We start from the raw sequence: 21,372 nt of genomic DNA, 5'->3' as shown, positions 1-21,372 counted from the left end.
TCCCTCCACTCGCTATTCTGTGTTAGGAGGAACCTACCCATACTTGCACATAATGCCCCAGAAACAGCAGCTAGGGTGGTAAGGAACACATGACATGTTCTTTTATGTTGAAATGCAAATAAGTGTTTTCTTCGTTGTAATTTTTCAATCTGCTGTCATTTTAATGATACCTGTCCATTTCTTTCAATTCCAGCAAGTATCAGTATGTTCACAGTCATCAAGAGAATTTCTTCTCAGAAAGAAAAGTATACTCGCTGAACAACTTTTAAAATTATCCTGCCTGATATGAATTACTCAAAAAGCTTGTTAATATTTCAGTTCTCAGTTTGCATAATAGCTGAAAAATATAGGTGTGCCAGATGGAGTCTTTTATGCATTAGAAATTAAAGAATTTTGACTTCTAACATTTTAGATGTGCGTACATCTTCCTGAAATCGTTGGGGAAGGGCAAATACAAGAAAAGCATTTACAGCATTTCTGAACAACTGCCAAGGAGCTAAGATATAACATAGGTGCATAATAAAGAATAATATTCATGCTTAATTGTAATGACATGGACCATTCAGAGACAATAAATACTGTGGTAATATTGATGATGTGCTATGAACTTTGGCAGAGCATTTCATGACAGATTCAAAGCATTTTACAAAGACGAGTTAGGCATCACAATGCTCTTGTGGCCCGTGTCTTATTGCCCTCATGTTACACAGAGAAAAACAGGAACAGAGGAACCGAGAGCATATTGCCTGACACTGGCATTGAAGGGGGACGTAAGCTAAGGCAAACCTTGCCCTGAAGCCGCCAAGACTTGGGCCCAGGTTTTTTTCTACCTAGCCATGCTGTGCTGGCAGCAGCACTCTCTCACTTCAGAGGTGCTCTTGATACTGCTGGCTGGCGGGAGGCTTCACCATCTGCCATAGGCAGGAGGGGCCCTTGTTTGTGGCCCCTCAGGGGACCCACTTCCCCCAAGGTGGCAGCTGGCAGCTTAGGTTGCCCATGCTGCTGCTGGGAACTGTCAGAAAGGTTGTTCTTGCTGCTTGGCTTCCCCCACACCTCTGCCCAGTACCGTATTGCTGCCCTTGCAGGAGCAGCACAGCTATATTGCAGAGCTCACCTTGTTTCCCAACAATGCCAGGCAGGCTGCAGAGTAAAGAAAAGGTAACACAGTCCTGAGATTATAGATAAAAGCCTCAGGGTCATAACTGTAAGTAAAGGAAAGCTGTGATATCTTTGTCTGTCTCATATTTTTCCCAGATTCCTTGTGTGACACATACCTTGAAGGGCAGTAATGTGGACTCAATGGAATAACCCAACTGCAGGCACTCTTCAGTATCCAGATGAATTATTTCTCTTTTCCCATATTTAGACTGGATCTTTTTGTTCTTAATGAGCACAAATGTGACATCAATGGCTCACATGCCTACATCTGTTGTCTTCTGGGATACTGACCCCAGAGACATGGCTTAATACACAGCCTTAAAGTATGCTGTAAAATCTATAAGGTTTTACCCAACAGTGCTGTATTAACTGCATGTATTTTCTGTGGAAACTGTGGTCTCTGTGCCTGCCTTTGCTAGCAATCAGACAGAGCATCTTTAGATACATCATTAACAAGAGACCAGGAATAAGCTCTATGCTGGTGAATGAAGCCTTTCAAGTCAAGCTCTTGCTCCTTAGATACTGTTGACACAGGAGTGCCAGGCTTGCAATGTGCAAGTAGGAGTTTGCACAGTGGTTGGTCTGATGTGATGCACTGATTCCTCTGGGATTGTCTCTGGACTTGCTTCTAGCAAGTGGTGCCCACTCTCACCCACCAGCTGGCCTGATGCTGCTTTTGGATTCTCCTTGCCTTATCAGGAGCACATGAAGCCTCATAGCAGACCAGGTTCCAAGTCATCCCTGGAAAAGCAGAGCTTTGAAATTTGAAAATTTTTGATTGGAGGAGTCAGTGCAACACTTACATGTGCAGTTACAGAGAGCAGAGTAATGACTTGGAAAGATTTTGGATTTCATGTGAATGTGGACAGACAGAAAACTAGGAAATGGTTTTTCCACTGCCTTGCTTTTGGTGTAGGAAGTTGCACTTTTGAAAGTGTGGATCTAAATAGTTGCAAAATTAAACCATACAAAAAATGTATGGTTTTATGCATTTTACTCATACTGTGATTGTGTAAATAAAACCCTAGGGACACAGTAGAAGGAAATCAGGCCATTTTATGCTGTTGACTACCTAATTTAATCACTGTTCAACCCAAATTCAGAATAACGGGGTTTGGAAAACAAAAACCAAACCAACTTTATTATGATGAAGTAATGAACTTAAATCACTAGACATAGGTGAGGCTTCTGTAGATCAGATATCAAATCTAATATTATCACAAATGCCACCTAGTATTAGCAACACTTTCCAGGGTTCAGGAACACTGGAAGGGATTTTTTTGACTTAAACCATTGCAGCTTGAAAACTGATTTTCTAGCCTTCTGCCAGTAGAAGTCAGAATAAGGTTTAGAATATGATTAGTCCAAAATATAAATGTTTGATATTGCTTGGTGGTTTCTTATGTTGTTGTTTTGTTATGATTTTTTTCATTTGTTTGTTTGTGGTTTTTCATTTTGTTTTTGGAGGTTTGTGGGTTTTTCTGGAGTGAGGTATTGGGTGGTTTTTTCCTATAATTACTTTTTGAGAATAACTTATTTATATGTTTGTCTGTTAAGAGCTGGTGATAGCTCTGTTAGTTTGGATTAGACTGTGAGTACTGTCAGCGGAAATAAATCTGGCATTCATATTCTCCTCACAGAGCCTCAAGTTTTGCTCTATCAACACTTTTCTTAAGTTCACTGCATTAAGGATTCAATATGACAAGTGTGCACCTGGAGGCAAAGCCCACTGCCTTCACTCCCCTCTTTCCCTGAAACCCCAAGTCTTTAATTTTCCTTTGTTCAGGATAAAATGATATGTAAAGTATGTGTTGCCATGGATGCAAAACTGAGAGCCTATTGATCCTCCCCTTTTCCAGGTAGATTTCAAGCAGAATATGTAACATCAGAGGGTAGTATGGCATGGATGCCAAGACAGAGACAGATTGGGGAAGGGAGAAACTACTTTAAAATTGAAGTTCCCATGGCTCAAAAGTGTCTTGTTGAAATAAAACAACTCTTTTGACCCCTGGGGAAATTGCTGGACTTTTTCTCCATGTGCTCAGCAGCATTCCTCTGCCAGCACTGCCTCCCCCCCTCCATGTGCTTCCCACCATGCAAATGACATGGTTCATTCCCATTTCCCACCCAAACCCACTCAGATTTGAGCTGTGTCCCAGATAAGATATTTGTTGTGTATGCCACAGATTATGGAACAATGGTATTTTAAATGCCATGCTAGAGTGCTGTGAAGATGAATGTCTGAGAGTGCTGCGGAATAGCCCAGCTGGGTCAAGCTACCTCTCCACCTAGGGCAGGCAGGTAGGGAGAGTGGAACACACTGCCAGTTATGGCTCAGGGACTTCTGGAGATGACACCTCAGCCACTGTGTTCTTCTCTTGCAGCAGATGAGACCATGCACCTGGTTTTCGTGAACAGCACATGGGGTAGTGTTGAGCTGCTGCAAGAGGCAGTCATCTCATAAGAGTGCTACAGTGCCAGAGAGGGACACAGTCGGGGTGTGGTATAAATAAATCCATTTCAAAAGTGGTTTACAATGTTTCTCTAAGTTAATTTCAACCTTATTTTTTATACCTATTGTATTTCCCATGGCTTTATACCCTTTCCTTTCAACAGCAGCATACTTAACAGAACACCAATTTTCCATTGCAATTATGTTGGACTGTGACCTCCACAGAACTCCATCAAAACTGTTTTATTTAATTTTGTCTAAAGAGTGTAGCATTGCCTCCATAGACTTGCACCAAAATTGACTTATTTTGCTTCAGATTATTTTTTCCCCCACAGGATTGCATTATTACAGCTCGAGCTTGTTCCTCATTGCTGTAACCAGACACTTTATTCCAACCTGGGTTATGTGTTAAATGCCTTTTTAGGAGATTTTATATTTTTCATTGTGGGGTGAGCTCTGCGTACCTGTGGGCAGAGCCCTGCTCAGCAGGGCGTGGCTCACAGTGCAGGGGGCCAGAGGAGCTGCAGTTGGGTAAGCACAAAGCTGAAATTAGCTTCTCCTTTGGGTAGCTCGATGTCTCTGTTACTGGGGCAGGGGAAAGGTGAGGGCATCTGCAGAAGCAGCGGGGACCATTGTTTCCCTTGTTTCCAACAATCTCTCCGTTGAAGGGCCCTTGCTCCTTTGTCATTCATAAGAGCTACTGCAGCAGAAAGGCACTTTTTTTTTTTCTAACTGAAACGGGCTTTAATAAAGCTATTGTATTTGATCGCTGGTTAAGGAAGCAATAATTTAGCATAATAAAAAAAGATCATTAATGTTCAATGAACCTAACATTCTGCTCCAGTTTTTGTTGCCCTAGAGAGATGGAGTAAACTCTTCTTCCTTAATTGAAGACTAAATAGAGTACATTTCATTTTTCATTTCCAGCACTTTTTCCAATAGGCTTGTGATGTTCACTAATGTGTGCTGAAAGGGCTGGACTGCCTACAAGCAGCAGAGAAATTGGGTGGGAGGGTTTAGAGCACATAAAAACTTGCTTGTTCCTCATCAGACAGCTCTCTAGGGCCTTTGACTTCTTTCTTGACAAGCCTCATTTCTAAAGCCCCTAAGGACCGTGCCAAGGAGATGTGGTAGTCCATTACATTATAAAATAGAGAGGAACAGAAGACAACGCTCATGTCCCTAAATGTCCCACAGCCAGCCCTCCATCGGATAGCTACATCAGGGAGAGACACTGTTAAAATTTGGGTTTGGATGGCATTTTGACTGCAAATGCAATTTTGTATGAAAGCAAGCTGATAAATTCTTACAGGCATAAGGTTTGCATCACTGCAGCTCTGGATTCAAATGCCAAGACCCACTCCCATGAAAACACAGCCATTGTACTTTGCACTGGTGAAAGCTTAGGGCCGCCTCCATCTCCATGGATCACTTCAAACACTTATCACCATCATTTGCAGTCACCTGTACCCATCTATCCTTCCAGAGCCATAGCACAGCTCCTGTCCTGAGCACTCCCCTCACATGGGTTGGAATGTGCCTCTGCATCCAATACTTCATCCGGCCATGTGTAAGACAAGGAGGTGAAGCACATGGCAAACACTGCCGTTTCAGCTCTGCCCAAGCGGCTTGCTCATGATCTGCAGGCAAAAGGTGAGCTGCTTGCAGCCTAAGCGCTGGGCCAGCTGGACCTGACTGACTTAAATGCCTGAGCTCAGCTGTCATGAAACAAGCAACTCCAGAGAAAAGCTGTGGCACAGCTAATAGCATCCCTGTAGCCTTCGTTTAGTGCAGTAAAAGAGGGCACCGCCAAGGACCATTTTTCCCCTAGAGTCTTGCTTGATGGATTTTGCAATTGGAGAATGCACCATCCTCATTCCCTGCTGTGCAAGAGCAAAATTAGAGGACACAATGATCAGCGACAAGAAGCAAACTGAAGCAAACTGGGTAGCAGTGCTGCAGCAGGAACTTACCCTAAATAAATAATAAAGGACTTCCAGTGCACGTTGTTACACTGCCTGATGTTCAGGCCAGACATCGTTGATAAAAACCACGCGAATTGCAGTGATAATTAACAAGATTAACGATAATCGCTTGTTCTGGAGCCACAGCGAGTCCCTGGTGATGCACAGCGGAATCGCTGTCACCGAGGGATCTCTGCGTGGGCGCGAGTGGGTGTTCGTGCGGGCATCGCAGGACGCCAAGTGCTTGGGCCCGCGGAGCGCACGTTTAGAGGGTGTCTGACTCCTCCAGGCCGAGGACCAGCAACAACCCAGACCCACCGAGCCGCCCGCGCGGCATCGCCGGTTTAAGGCTCCGGAGGGCCCGGCCCGGGGGCGGAGCGGGACGGGGAGCGCCGGGCGGGGGTGCGCGGGGACCGTGGGGCGGGGGAGCCTCGGCGGTGGCGACAGTGGGGCATCGCGGGCGGTGACTGTGGCGAGGGGACGCTGATCAGGCATTTCCTCAGCTGCCCAAATTAGCCGGGAAGTGACCCGCGGTCGCGCAGAGCCGCGCGCTCCGTGGGCAGGCACAGGTGCCGTGCGGGGGAAGAACGGATGGGGACGACAGGAAGACAAGGGCAGGGATGGTCTAAGGCAAAACACTGCCGTGTGAGTAGGGGTAGATGTCACCAGTCCAGGGCAATGGTTGCTTTCCGTGAGGGAAGCAGCTGGGAGCTCCTGGCGTAAGTTATAATTGTGCACGTGGCTCTTGATAATCACCGAAGTGTGGGTTTCCTTGATGTCTGTGCCACCCAGCCGGCCTCTCCTGAACAGCTCCAGCCTCCTGCCATGTCACTCCAGGAGGTGGCTGAGCCTGCAGTCCTGCTCTGTCAGGTGGCAGCTTGAGGGCTGTTCCAGGAACCTGCCCGTGCAAGATGCCCTCGTAACCCTGGTAGGTTTCATTGTATATTTCGTAGGTTTCATCGTATATTTCCCAACAAGTTGCTTGATGGCTGCATTAGTGAAAGTCCAATAAAAGGGCAAAGCAATGGGAGGCTTTTAAACTATTAAACTAGACAGGGGCAGGAAGGATACTCAGAAGAAGCATCAGGAATTGGAAGTTTATTACTCAGTTGACAGCTACATTATTCATTAACAGACAAAACTATCTTTGCAAAAAAGGTGGCACTCCCTCTGTTCCCCCATGTTCCTTCACTGCTGGATGCTTTAGGAAGCTCCTCTCCTACTTTGGTGCTGGTGAGAGAGGGGAGTGGAGTGCTTCAGGGGGGTCTGTCAGCAAAATATCAGTCCTCTGGCCTTCAAGTTGCTTCCAACCATAACAGAAAGGCTGGTGCCATGTGACGACTACCATGGGTAGTGCATGTAGCATAAGTGTTGTCTCATCTGGCAGTGTTAGCAAAAAGGCTAATGATGAGGGTTTTTTCCCAACTGCTAGATGGTGGGAAAAACATATGATTTAGCATATTTTATATGTAAAGTAGGGATTTCCATAGGATTTATAAAAACAGCTCCTGTTTTGTGCCCAGGGTTTGTTGTGATTGCAGCTGAAATTGGGCATATTAAAGTTGTTCTGAGAAATAAGACCTATTATCTGGGGGTATAGAAGAAATCTAACTTCAAGTCTTCATCTAGGAAGTAGGCTGTGTTTTTTCTTTAATGCTTAGTTGCTCCTGAAGATCAAGGCTTTTCTTTTTTCTAAGGGAAGTGTCACACCACAGACCCATTCATACAAGCAAGATTGCTACATAACTGTGTTCTTCTTTGTCCTTGTCTGTCTTTAGCATTAAGCAAACCAAGAACTCCAGAAAATCAGGGAGAAACATGGCTAGCTGAGTTGGGGTTTTTTTGGAGGAGGCAAGAGTCCCTTGTTATATTTTGTGCTTTGGTTCAAGCTGCTATTAAAAGAATTTACTGATGCTTGAGCCCTTGTGACAACCTCACCTTCTCAAGGTCTTTTCTGGAGTCTAGTTTGGAGCAAAGTGATCTCTGAGGGGCTTGGTGTTGCAGTGAGATTACTGACAGTCCTCTCTGTCATGGCGTGCCCCCTCCTCCACCCCAGCTCCCTGGAAGTTGTGCATAACCTGCCTTTAGTCCATGCTGACTCTCACTTAGATCATAATGTACACAGGTTAAATTAATTGAATGCTACTGATTTATATATACCCACATATAATCATTATGCTCCCATCTCCATTAGTGAAAAGATTAATACATGCTAGCTAAAGCTTTTATTTCCGCGGAGAACAATTTTTCTTGAAATAAGTTAGCAAGTGTGTGTTCATCATTGTCGTACCTCCCAGGTACTTGGTTCCTTGCTGTACCATCTGTGTGAGGTGGGCTATGGCTGAGGACAGCCAGGTAAAGTTGTTATGAGTTAGAAATGCTCTGTGGGAAAGCATCAACATCTATGAGTTGGTAGGCTTCCTGCTGTGTGAAGAGAGGGTGGGTCAAGTAAAGGCCAAATAAGATGGATTAGTGTTTGTGCATAATTCACATTGTTGGCTTTGTCCAGGCTGGAAGGGCTTTAATGGCTAAGATTTTTTTAGCTCTGGGATAGATCACATTGTCTACAGTGTGTGTTTAAGCCTAAAGGACTTGCCTCCTGTCCCTGCAGAGAAGTGCCCCTGCATGTTGCCATTGTGCTCATTTATTACGTTTATGACTGCTTACTTTAGAAAGAACAGTAATGCAAACCAGTTGGGACAGTATTTCATCTTGCAGAAGAGCCATATAGCAAGGGAAAACAAAAGTGCAGTGGGTGCCCCCACGCTGCTCAGTGGTCAAAGCTGCGGAGCTGCCGAAGTGGAACCAGGTTGTGGCTGAAACTGGAGTCAGGTGGAACTTATACACATATCTCTGGATTTCATGTTCAGTGTCTGCAGTGTCTCTTGAAAAAGGGAAAAATGTTCTTGTTTTCCACCTGTATCAGTCAGTTCAGGGGGATGTTAATGGACTATCGGGATGCTTCCTGACTTGTTTAAGTCATTCTGCCTTCCATCTTGAGTATTACCAGTCTCTCAGGTCACTTGACACTGATGCTGCTTGCTTTCTGGAAGCAATCCTGCCAGCGTAGTATCTGTTATAAGGTTATGGTTTCTTTTGCTTGGCAACTTGGGGCACCTGTGTGAAAACATTGTGGCTTTTGATTTTTATCTCTTGCTGCTGTTTATGCTTGTTATGTCACAAGCTGATTGCTCAAGTGATAATTGTGCTGTCCAAAGTGGAGGATGCAGTACCTAGGAAGTCTAGTGATTGGCACTCCAGAAGCATCATGAGACTTAGAGCGAGAAAGACGGGTAAGGAGCAGAGGAAATTCATTCATTTCCGTGCACCAGAATCCAAATATATGTGAAATAGGATTTCATTTTGTTTTGTGACTGTCTGGTAAATGATATTTAGAAGGGCTCTTCAGCAGTGGGATGAGTACTGTGAAGTCAAAGAATCTTGAAATAGTGGTAATTGGTGGGATGGCAAGGAATTTTGTTAGGGTCAATCAAGGTGCATCTAAAAATCCCCATATTGTTGGTTGTGTTGTTGGAAGCGATTAGTGCCCTTTGGAGGTGATCTCCTTTCCCACCTCTCATTGTCTCCAGTAGTACAGTTAGTTTAACCTGGTCTTTGCCCCACACTCACATTGGAAGGCTTCTGCATTAGCATTGACCACCCTCATTAGTGCTGTGACATGTCCCTGGAAGGGTTGAAACCATGATTAGGTAGGATATCTACACCACTTCTTTTTTTCCATTGTGAGTGGAGGTAAGAACCCAAAGTGCCTGATAGCAGATGATGCCTGTTTGGTGTAGCAACCTCTTGTTCCTGGTGAGCCATGGTGGAAGGTGGTATCAGGATAAAGCAAAAATAGCAGCAACTTGATGTAAAAATCCAGTAGTCTTGTTAATAAGTGGTCTGGATTACTGGGCAGAAACACAAAGAGGACCTCCAGCATTCTTCCTGCTTTTCACTGTGTGAACAAGAGGGAGTTTGTCAAGAGTGATATCTGTGAAGGGCTAGATTTGGCAAAGAGCCTTAGTCTCATATCTCCTAGCTTTGAAGTTATCAGGCAACTACTGTAATATCAACTACTCTTCTATTTAGGGCCTAGGCTTCCCCTGTTATATGTGAGAACAGTTACTGAGAAGATAACTGAGAAGGCTTCCATGCCAAGGAGAACACCTGGTTCATATTGGAATATACAACAATGAATCTCCTTTTTCTGTATTCTGTCTAATTATTTATGCATAGACGAGGAGATACTGAGTCCTGCCCCAGAGGGGCCAGCAGACCAAGAGCTGGATCACTTCCCTTGAGAGGACCTGGCTTCAGGTCTGTCAAGCAGAGAGCATCTGAACCTGACCTTTGTTGGAAGGGTGCTGGCTATGCAAAACAAGGGGATTGTGAAAGCATTACTTCATTTTGTTTTACATGTGGTCTGCCTGTGGCAAAGGCAAAAGAATGGTTTGGTGGATGAATTAGATGGGAAACAATGTGCAAGGCTGCTGCCAAGCCTTTTGGTCTCTGAGACTTAGGCAGTCTCCTCCCTGCTAGAGAAGGGAAAAAGAGTATCTAGAGCATTTTGTTGGTAGACACTGAAGTGTCTTTGGGATTAGGTGGGAGGTTGAGAATTGACGTTTTGGAAGTCAGCATTTGAATCAAGGTTTAGTTATCTAAGCCTCCCTCTAGCAAAGTGTCAGGACATTTTTCGAATTCTGTTCTGTTAAATACTGTAGATGAAATCAGAAAATGCTCCTGAATAAGCTTTGATTAGACTTTGCCTCAACTGTTTCATTTGTCAACAAGCTGCTGCCTCTCAAGTAAGAGTAACAGTTTTTTGCAGGGAGTTGCTGAAGCGAATTAAACAAATATTTCAGGTATTCGTTAAGTGCCTCACACTTCACATTTTCTCTCCTGAAGATTGAATCCTTGATTGCTTCCTTAATTGGTACTTTTAAAATCTCTATTCCCATTTATAAATAAATCAAAATAGATATTCAGAGTATTAATTCATCAGGCACTCAATGTGTGTGCTAGAAAAGCAAATTTAACACCTGTGCCTGCAAAGAGTGAGTGCCCCCCACAAGCTCCTGAGCCACTGACTTTGGCGGTGCAGCATCCAGGAACATTTCTCACAGCCTGACTTCATTAACAAGGATGCAAAAAAGCCATGAGAAAAATGAATTGCCTGTGCAATTACATTTAATTTTCTTTCTAGAAGGTTTCCCAGTTCACTTGGCAGCTATTCTTTCTTCCTTTTTTTTTTTTTCTTTTGCCAATTCATGCTTGCTTTCATTTTTTTCCCATTCTTTCTTGGTCCTTTTGACTGAACAAAAGCAGTCCCACAAGGGCAGGCTAATGTATTCATAGTTTTGCTGCAACTTGGCTGATAGAATAAGCTGAAAAATTGCCGCCTCCCATTGTTTACTGAGAATCTTTGTTGTGCTTTGTAGAGTTGAAATGAGTGCTGTCTCGTGCCCTCTGCTCCCCATCCTTACAGAACAGAGCCTGTTGTGTGGAACCTGTTCAGGCTGGAGATGGTGGAAAGGCTAAAGTTCAAGTTCACAGACCCAAAAGTAAGTTACAGAAGTGATTGCTTGTTTGAGCATTTGCTTGCTTGCTGTTGCCTTTCATTCTCCTTGATCTAAGTTCAGTGTATTGTTAATGCCTGTATGAACATTGCATTAAACTCTAATTAAGCCTGCCAATCAAAAACCCAGAGAAAGCAGGCTTCTAATGTGCTTAGTATTAAGTCGTATTTTCACCCTCAGTTTCTGACTATGAACATTTAACTGTTATTTGAGGGTTTGCTGTTGTTTCGTGTTTTATTTGTTTGTTTTTCTCTGAACTGCAGACAAATACTTAATGAATTTTTACCCCAGCGTTTACTTTAATGGCTAGATTTTGTTATGGAATGGCTTTGGGCAATTATCACATGAAAGGTCCAGACTTTACCAGGCTGTAGCTAAGGTCACACTGGAGCATCATAGAGAACTCAAAGCTGTTCTTAGCTTTTCATGCAGTGTCAGAGAATGTGATCGGGAGGGGTGAATACAACAAATCATTCTGTAAGGTCTTTTTGTAAATAGGAGAGAAGGTACAACATCTGGAGTACTGGATCCTCTATCTGACATTGGAGCAAGAGCCACCAATGGTTACAGCTAGTGTAAATCCTAATTTATTAACTAAAATCCAAAAGTGGAAGTATCAACTGATGTGGCTTTGGGCCTTCCACTGAGGCATCAAGAGAGAGAAAGCTGCAGGGCAAAGCCACCGTCTAGTAGTACCATTTTATAAACAGCCCTAAAAGAAGAGAGATAGCTTCTAATCCGCAACATATTTGTAAAATAAAGCATATTGGTAGGCTTGAGATTACAGTATTTGGTACAAGATTTTCATGATTGTAAGGAAAAACAAATAGGGATCACACATTACAAAAAAGTCCCAAACCTCAAAGTCAGTAATACTCTTCTCTTCAGGAAGACACCAGAAGCTTAGCTGCCTTCTTTTGATATGAATTGAACAGGATAAAATAATAGCATAATCCGGAGACTAGAGTGACTAGAAGTTACCCCAACAGGTCTTTCCCATCTCTAACCCTCACCGTCTGTTTTCCTTTGGAGCCCAGTGGGGGTTTCTGCCCTTTGGAGCTGCTGCGTTGCACACTTTAGTGTTTGTGAAGTTTGCATCAAGTGTGGAAGTTATGTAGCAGTGGCAAGCCAAAGCTAGGCATATGAAAGGTCATGGAGGAAAGTTGTATCTGAAGACATGCTGCTCCCAGATAGGTCATCCTGGCTTATAAGACATCTCAGACTAATTAAACTTTAATACTATGGTTAGGGAAGGCTGACAGCTCTGGTCTAGGCCATTTCTCAATGTGCTTTTGTGCCTGCCCCATTTTTTTCACCTTCCTTCCCCTGCTGTAATCCTTATGGAACATCTGCCCTAGCCAGGAACAAATGGCAGCTTGTTCTCTGGGTGCCACGTCCTTGTCGGTACGCTCAGGTCCTGAGATCCTTCCACTCTTTGTTCCTCTAGCGCTTTACCCCCGCCCCCAACTCCCTAAGACTTGATTAATCCAAACGCTGAAATCCCGCAGGTGGCTGTAGTTATTTTTAGCATTAATGTTAGAGCTCTGCAAAGGGTAGATGAAAATTTATGCTTTTGTCTCCTACGAGTCTCACAGCTTCTCCTTTCTCTGCTACAACTTGGATGGATTCCAACATCCCCCCAAATACTCAAAATTGCCTTTTATTTCTGTAATTGAAGAGCTCTGAAAACCAGCATTTTTGCCTCACGACCACGGGGCAGAGTGGGTCCCGAGTCCCTTCTGGAGTTCAACATGTTCAGCTCTTGTTTGCAGACATTAAAACTCATAAATCTTCATCCTGGAAAGAGCCTTTTTAGCACTTTCTGTTGCGGGCTGGGAGAAGAAAGATTGTTAAGCATGTGAGCATTGAAACAGAATTTTCATAGTGGAAACTTGTTTTATTTTCTACTTTAATGTTTTCATCCACTCTTCCACTTCCTCCTGCAGCTAACATACCCGTCCTTGACTTCAGCAGGCTCCCAGTTTGTGCTTATGTTGGTGTGGACAAAGATTTTTTTTTAGGTAAAAAATGTCAAGAATGCATTTGTGTCTCTCTCTGTTTGTGTCTTGTGCATCATTCTTCTTCCTGGGCTCTGCACATTCAAGCATGACCATGGTGTTACAGTCTGACTAGACCCCCACTTAAAATGAATTTGATGTGTCAGGGAGACAGGTGTAATTGCCATATATTTTCCAGCACATGTTTAGGCATGCATGTGTGCCCACTTGTGCCAGTTGGGACGTGCTGTTTTCGCTATTTTCCTCTCCGGCTTGCAGTTCTAGTTCTGCTCCCCATACACAGGGAGGGCTGCAGTCCTGGTCTGCGGGGGCACAGAATGTTCCTTGATAAAGAAGCAGAAAAAGTTATTGATTTCTAAATTATTTTGCTTTTCTGAAAGCAAAATTTCTCTATTTGGTGCAGCATTTTCCAAAATCTTGAAGATTATCAGCAATACCTAGTAATGTACCTTTGCAGCAATGCTATAGGCTTTGGGAATTTTGGGATTCTTTGTTGCTCTGAACACAGCTGTAGTTGCTGTGTTAGAGGATCCCACCTTTTCCTCCGCCAAGCAGGGTTTGCAGTGTGGCTGTGCTGCACTGCCAGCCACTGGAGGGCTAAACAACTAGGGGTGTCTCCAATTATACCTATTATAGGTTTCCCCATACAAACATGAAATGAATATGCTGAAGCAATTAACTAGACTTCATAGGCTTCAGCTGGCAAGCTTTCTGGAGGCTTTTCAAATAGGCAGCAACAGTTGCTGGGTAGGCTGAGAGGGAAGTAAGCTCAGGGCATTTGTTTTGTTTAACTGGTGAGGAAGACACAGGCAAGCTGAAAGGGGAGAAGATTCATTGATCTTGTTTCACCTCAATGAAAAAAAAATTAAAAATTTGAGACATCTCTATATCTTCTTTTGTTTCAGTGTTGCCAGTGAAGAAATTAATCTTTTCAACATCTGAATAGGATTAAAAATTTGCCCTTACTCCCTACCATCACCAAAACCTTTTTTTGGTAGGAATCAGTGAGTTGATTCTGATAACTTCTGGTTTGGCAAATAGTGGTTCTTTTGCCTGAAGAGCTGAATGAGACAACTGCTGTTTTGACAAGCAGACCAAAGCTGTCAGGCTCCTTTTCCCTGTGGGCAGCTATACTTCATGTTCCTGGTGCCAAATAATATTTGACATTTAATTTAAGACCCTCAGTGCCTGCATATAAAGCTTTACTATGATAATAGTGATAAAGTGTCTGAGTGTTGGATTTGACACTCGTTTCTTCCTCTCTCCTGGTGCATACCCGTGTTCAATTTGGGCTGAAGGATATGACTTGAATTAAGCAGAGGAGGAGACTTAACCCTGAATTTTTTTTTTAATGAATTGAGGAGGCCTGACTTGAAGATAAAGATCTAACTATGATTCTTATTCTGGCTATGAGATCTTTCACTGGCTCAGTGCTAAGTTGCAAGGCAGAATTTATGCAGAAGAGAAGGAATGGGTGAGGGATAGTGTCAGCAGAATGGAAGGACCTTCTGTTTGTAATTCGTCCACATACTGTATTGACCAGTAATGCATTTCCCACAGAAAAAAAAAAAGGCACTAATAGCATCCACAAGGCTGTGTTTGTACTGAGGAGATAACTGGATTTTTTCTGAAATCACATTGAGCTGCATCAGTGTTGATGGTGCTTTAGTCTATCCTGCAGGCAAAAGTAGGTCAGGCCAGCAGCTCCCAGGAGGAGAGGTCAGTGATGCCATAGCAGCTTGTCCCCTTTGGGGAGCACGGGCTGCACTGTTCTGGACGGGTGCGATGGAGGAGCAAATGACAGGGACAATATGTCTGTCTTTCATAAGCAGTCAAACTTGGAAAGAGCTGAGGTGGTGTGGTGGTTTGGAGCTGGCTCCCTGCCAAGTCTCCAAACCCCACTGCAAGAGCTCCCCCTCCAAAACCAAGGGAAAAGAAGAAATACCGAGAGAACCGAAATAAGAGAGAGAGAGAGAGCTATATATAAATATATTTACACTTATGTTACATTTATATACAATTACAGAAACTATATACACATAAGACAGAAACCTCCAACACCCGAAAACAGAAAAGGGAAAGGGAAAAGGGACTAAAAAAAAAACCCAAACCGGGTATGCACACTCAATAAAGAACTAGCCAAAGAAAACCTTAATACTTTCCTTGAGGTAGCACAGTCATCCAAACACCACCACCACACTACCAGACCCTGGATCGGCAGAAACAACAGGCCCCGTAGCCCGGCCAGGCCTCAGCCTCCCACAGGAGCGAGACCAGCTGTGGGAGTCTCCAAACCTTGCCGGAAGAGAAAAGAGGAAGAGGCTTCTCTCTCTGTCCATTTATATGTTTGATTATGTAAAGGAATAGGATGGAATACTTCCTTCCTTCCTTCCTGGTTGCCAGGAATGAAGGCCTAGACTCAAAACCATTACAGGTGGTAATGCTGGGGCCCAGGTGGTATCAAGTCAGTGGTGCATTGTCCATGTAGCTCCCTTCCTTGGTGTACTTCCACAGGCTCTCTGCAGCAGCAGGAGTTGAACCTCCTGGTGTCAGTGACTCAGGATCTTAAACACACGTGTTATTTTTCATGCCTAACACACATGCTAGCTATCCTGCCTTCTGACTGTACCCTGAGTTCTGGCAAAGGCAGGCTGATTTACTCTTTTGATCGTACAAAAGGTGGCACAGAAACAGTCCTTGTCTCAGGAGATACAGGGACAATCAGAACTGAGCTAAATTTTTTTCTCCTTTTACCTTCCACCATTTAAAAATGCCCTACTACTGGGATCAACACCAATGCTTTGTCACTTGTCTTCGCTGAGCAGTGAGAAAAAGCCATGGTGAGTCATGCTTTTAATGTGGAGATTAAAATAGTATTCATGAGTGTATGTTGGAGATAGTCCTTGTGCTACTGCTGGTAGAAAGCAATTGGGAGGTAAATTCTTACAGGATGCTAAAAAATGTTTTACAGAGTCTCTGGAATCTAATGTGCTTCCCGTGAAGAAGTTATGTACCCAGTCCTACAGCAGAGACTAGAAAGAGCAGATGGATGGTGTTGGAAGTCTTTTAATTTAAAGTGAGTGGGCGTAGCACAGTATGGGGGAATGGATTTTCTCAGCAGAACAAACATTCCACATCTGGCTTTCAAAATAGTGCCTGCGTGCATGAAGGCCCCCAGCTCCTTGTGTCACTTCCAATAACCCACTTCCTCTGTAATTGTGTGGAGTGCACTTGTTTCTCTCCAGCTTTTAAAGCAGTTGATAAGATAGCTGTTCAAAACCACCCCCACCGAACACCCAAAACTCAAAAAAAAAAACCTAACCAAAAAACCAAACCCCCAAAATTGCCCTGTTATTCTTGGAGAGTCCTGGGGCTAATTTAGGATATGTGTGATGGAAAAGGTGTGTAGTTGTTTATGATGTGATTAAAGTACAGGGAAGAAAGAGCTCACACAGAGAGGCTGAAAGTTCACTGATGAAACTTAGCTCCAGTGCATACTCGTATTCTTGCGATCGAGAACAGCCAGTGGAGACTAGTCAGGATCCCCATCCCCAGTCCACATCATAAACAGTATGCATTATGAGGCTTTTTTGTATATTTTCTGTGTCAAGGTTGCTTAGCGTGCAAGCCAGGGCTTTTGATGTCTCAGCGGATAGATTTGCCCAAGGGATGGCTGCCAGGTCTTGCCTTGCCTTGCTCATACCTCACTCAGGAGTTGATTTTGACTCACCACCTCCTTTCTGCTGAAGTTGTTGTGTTGCATACTTTGCAGTGCTGTGGGGAATAGCTCTGGACCTTGGCTTAGGGTTTTACGTGAGAGAGATCTGCTCTAGTGATAGCAGGAGCTGAGGCAGTGGGGCTCACAGGGGGCTGTCTGCAGAAGGTTGCAGTCACTGCGACAGCCATCCTGTTGGCACTGCCAGAGCAGAACATAGAAACCCTCAAAAAATGCAGGCAGAAAGATGTTCCAGGAGCATCAAAATCTGCCCTTCCCTCAGGGCAGGATCATTTGTATCTGCCGTTTCCAACAGATGTTTGTCTAACCTTGTAGCGCAAACCTTCAGTGATACTTCACAGCCTCTTTGGGAAGTCAGTGCAAGTCTGTTACTACCTTGAGCATTCGAAAACATTTCCTAATGTCTGTTTTAAAATATTCCTTGCTGTAATTTAAACCCACTATTATTAGCTCTTGAGTACTCCTACCACTACCAACTTCCATTTTTCATTAAGAATAACTATTGCAAGTACTTATTCCTTATTAATAAGTGTCTTGTTCAGTGTTCCCACTTACAAAAATATACCAGATGCACTAACATGAATTTGAGATTAATTCATTAAGTAAAATGGGGGGAGGGTTGGCAAGATCTGGCTGAAGCAATGTAGAATAATTAGCTGTGCTATTAATATGTCAGGCACATAGAAGCACTATATGATAATGCCATTTATGGAATGAAAAAGCAGAAAGGAGACCTTTGCCAATTTTTGGTGTAATTGTGCAGGCTGCTGTAAGATTTTTTGTTGCCTGAGTGGGACAGCGGGAAGGAGATGAAGGGGCTGATGAGTTGCAGGAAGAGGAAGCTTTGGGAGGGTTACCTTACCTCAGGTGGCATAAATGGACTTTAGCTCAACCATCAGAGGTAAGGGAAGTCATCAGAGTTCTGGCTCTTTGAGAAGCTTGAAGGAGGAAAGCATCTCACTTTTTTGTGGACCTAAGGGTAAATGTACAAGAAAATAGATTGGAATTTAGGGAACAAAGATTAAGTGTCATAGAAGGATAAATACATTGAAAGCAAACCCAAGGAAGCAGGAGATAAGAAAGTAGTAGTGGGGAGGTGCTGAGAGCACAGAATGGTAGGGACTGTGGGAAAGATACTGAAGAGATTCTTACTGCCAGATCAGGAGCCCATGCTTTTGCTTCAGCTGCTGTACAGCAGAGCAGGGAGCAGCAGGGATTAGGTACTGCTAATCCCACACTGAACTCCAGACTGTTAAACTGGATGGGTTTGGCATGTGCACGTCAATGTTTTGAGTGTTAATGGTGGCTGGGCAACATCACACTGCAAGCCTGCTGGGCAGAGTTGCTCTTAGACCATGTGTTTCTGTATCATTTCCTTATATGGGTTTATTATTTCACAGCAGATAAATTAGAATGTGTTTTGAGATTTTCAATAAATAGATATGCTCTAGTAAGACACAAATGTTAGCTGAATACATAGAAAATTAAGAACTCTTCAGCTGTGTTGAAAAGGGACTGCTGTTCATTAACCCTTCTTTTTACTGGCCAATCTACCTGGCCACTCCAAGCAAGTGGCTATCAAAAGGTAAAGTGCACATCATGCTAAGGAGATGCTAAGCTGTTGTTAGAGACATGTCTCTGAGGGAACTGAACTTCATGTTAAACAGATGAACTTAGACATATGTAAAGGACTGTTCCTGAAACTGCTGAGAGGGGAAAATGTGGTTTTAATTGCCTGCTTTTTTGCATTCATGAGTGTCTGGACCAGCAATAGAGAAGTCTGGTTTTGTCCTATTCTGTCAGTTGCCTGAAAGAGCAGGCAGGCTGCCCTTGCCCTCTCTCAAGAACTGCACAAGCTACAAATCAACAGATCGAAGTGTGAGAGTCAGGAGACATGAACTCAAGTGTCTTGTCAGCTGTAAACTTGATCTGGCTCGGGGCAAGTCACTCATACCAGGTGCCTGCATCTCCCTCGGCTGCTCGGCACTGATCGTGTCACAGCACCGCTGCTGGAGGGGAGGCCTGTGGGTGAGTCCTCTCTGGTCTTGCAGTTGCTTAGTGCAGCTGCTCTGTGCCTCACTCCTTGTATTACATGACCTGTTGTTCTTGAGTGAAAGCTTTCGCTTTTGTAAAGTACAGTGGTTCAAACCTTATAGGATTGCATCTTAAAGATGCACGAAATTGAGTATAAACCTCCCTTTGCACAGCCAGATTTTTTTAAAACTGAACAGAACTGTTAAGGCTATGTTTAAGAAAACAAACAAAACACTAAAACAAGGAGACTCAACTATCCATCCGCACTTTTCCTCTTTGAGCACCCAACAAATGTACTACAAAAGGTAGGGCTGGTTTGAGAGCAAAGTAGAATTTGATGTCCTGATCACTTGCTGGTGCTACTTGTTTTCATTAAGGCTTTAATGTATTTTCAGGGCTTTTGTAGAAAGGGTGAGATCTTTTTCCCTTCATTAATTCCCTGGACCACTAAGGGGCTAAGACCATTTTTCACAGTCTTTTTTGGTACATGAAGACTGTAGATCAGGGTGAATGTGGCATTTGGTATGACTGTGGATGAAAATATATCCTTACAACCAGCGAGTTGTTGTTATCCAGGGAGCAGGAAGGGGACCCTTGGCTCCAAGGGGGAGTGCTCCTTCACAGCAGACAACTTTCCCAATGGGGGATTCACAGAATGGGTCATGAGTGAGGCCAGGTATGGATCTGGTGAAGAAGGGGCATCTCCTCACCTGCTACTGGCACCTGCTCCTGTGGCGGGGAACAGAACTGCTTCAGCTGGACAGACACAGCTCTTTCAATTTTTTTAAATTTTATTTTACATTCAGTTATTACTTGACAGGCTGCCATTGTTTTTTGAGGAATACAAGCAAGGGAAAGCAAGTTGCATTTTTTTACTGCTGTTCATAAATCAATGAAACTTGGATGGAACTTCAAGAAGTAGAAAAAGATGCTTCAATAGCTTGAGGGCTTTCTCCATGACATGAGAAAGATGGATCCTTTCCAGAAAGGCATCAGTGCCAGACTTTTCCTAACAAAGATTTGGTTTATCTCTCATTCTGGAAAGTCCCATTTAGACAACATAAGTGGGAAGACTGCCTGCCTTCTTTCTGTGAATTTTCTTGTAGGTGGGAGCATTCTCTAATTTCCAAGGCAGTGCTGAATTTAACCATGCAGCAGTTGGTGAGTAATGTGTCAGTCAAAAGTTGTTGAAAGTTACAGTAGTTTTGCTGTAGTGTTGAACGTAGGTAGCTCTAAAGTGTAAGACATGGTACTGTCACATTGCTGCCATTTCCCTGAATTCTCAGGAAGCTGCTTTGCAGAAGTCTGGCTGCATACAGTGTCTCCTGCAAGAGAGACATTAAATTTAAATTCAGATTGCAAACGTGTAAACATTCAGCTATCCCTCTGTGTAAAGAATATTTCCAGGTATGTGTTACATGAGCATCTGAAGCTCCAAAACCAATTAGCTGATGAGTGAATACCCAGTAAATGCCAGTGAGAAATACCTACCTGACTGGTCCCTACTTTTTTTTTTTCATTGTCCAGAATGAATGAAGAGAAAAGCTGGACTGAAAATAGTGTGAGTATTGCAAATTCTCAATGCACGATCCTTACTTATAGTAATCAGGTTTTATTTTGGGAAGAGCTCTGTGGAGAGGGTATTTTTGGCACTCGATTCCAGTCACCTAATTAGACTTCTCGAAACAAGAATAACAAAATGCATCACCCCTGGAGCAGACCAGGACTTTAGAAAGCAGCCAGATAAATCTATTGAGAACAAATGGAGAAATTCCTGTTTCAAGTTTCTAAACTTTAAAATCTGGGTGGGGCAGGGCTCCAGTGACTTATTGCTACTATGCAGACAGGGCAGGGCAGACCCTGGCAGAAAGAGGATGTCTCCTTGCTCTTTTCCTTTGCTTATCTCTTTCCTTCTTTTCAAAACAGCAACCGTTCAGATGAGTATCTGAGAAGATGCTCCTGTCTTGATTTTTACTGTTAGATCTACACTTTCAGTTCCTCTGCCATTTTAATCCATGCCTCATAAGGTGAGGCACAGAGCCTTTGTACCTGCCAGGTTGGCAGGTTAATAGGGCAAGTGCACTTACAGCAAGCATGCCAGTGCAGTTACCTGTGTGTGCTGCTTCCTACCCTTGACCCTGGTAAGTTTTTACTGGAAGATGCCCTGTGAGCAGTTTTGAAAAGAACTTTCCACACAGGCATCCACCAATATCTAACCATGTTAATTAAAAGCAAATCTATAGAGTAGAAAGTTACCTGCTGGTACCAGCCTTTCCCATAAATTAACCTGTGCCAGTTCAAAGATGCTGCCTGTGGGTACTGCGTAGCATGACCTATAAAGGATTTTTTTTTCTGTCTCTGTTGAAATTGCAGTAAGAAATTTTAGTAGTACATCTATTAAGACCACCTCAACACTCCGTCCTAAGCAGTT

General features: G+C 43.5%; 1 long non-coding RNA gene across 3 annotated transcripts in view; it reads left to right on the top strand.

The window, feature by feature from the left end:
• The first annotated feature begins 5,969 nt into the window (after nucleotides 1-5,969).
• Nucleotides 5,970-21,372, top strand: part of LOC127478459 (uncharacterized) — a 67,358-nt gene continuing 51,955 nt past the window's right edge. Inside the window, exons 1-2 of one of the 3 annotated variants that reach the window (XR_007907228.1) lie at nucleotides 5,970-6,293; nucleotides 11,016-11,138. This is a non-coding gene — a long non-coding RNA (uncharacterized LOC127478459). Of the gene's footprint in view, nucleotides 6,294-6,726; nucleotides 6,808-11,015; nucleotides 11,139-21,372 lie in introns of those variants that run through there. The other 2 variants (XR_007907229.1, XR_007907230.1) reach the window with 2 other exon arrangements.

This window comes from Manacus candei, unplaced genomic scaffold (genome assembly GCF_025592945.1).
Source record: "Manacus candei isolate 608988 ecotype Guabito, Panama unplaced genomic scaffold, ASM2559294v1 h1tg000060l, whole genome shotgun sequence".
In the NCBI taxonomy this organism is placed as follows: Eukaryota; Metazoa; Chordata; class Aves; order Passeriformes; family Pipridae; genus Manacus; species Manacus candei.
This window is presented reverse-complemented; position numbering and strand designations above follow the sequence as displayed.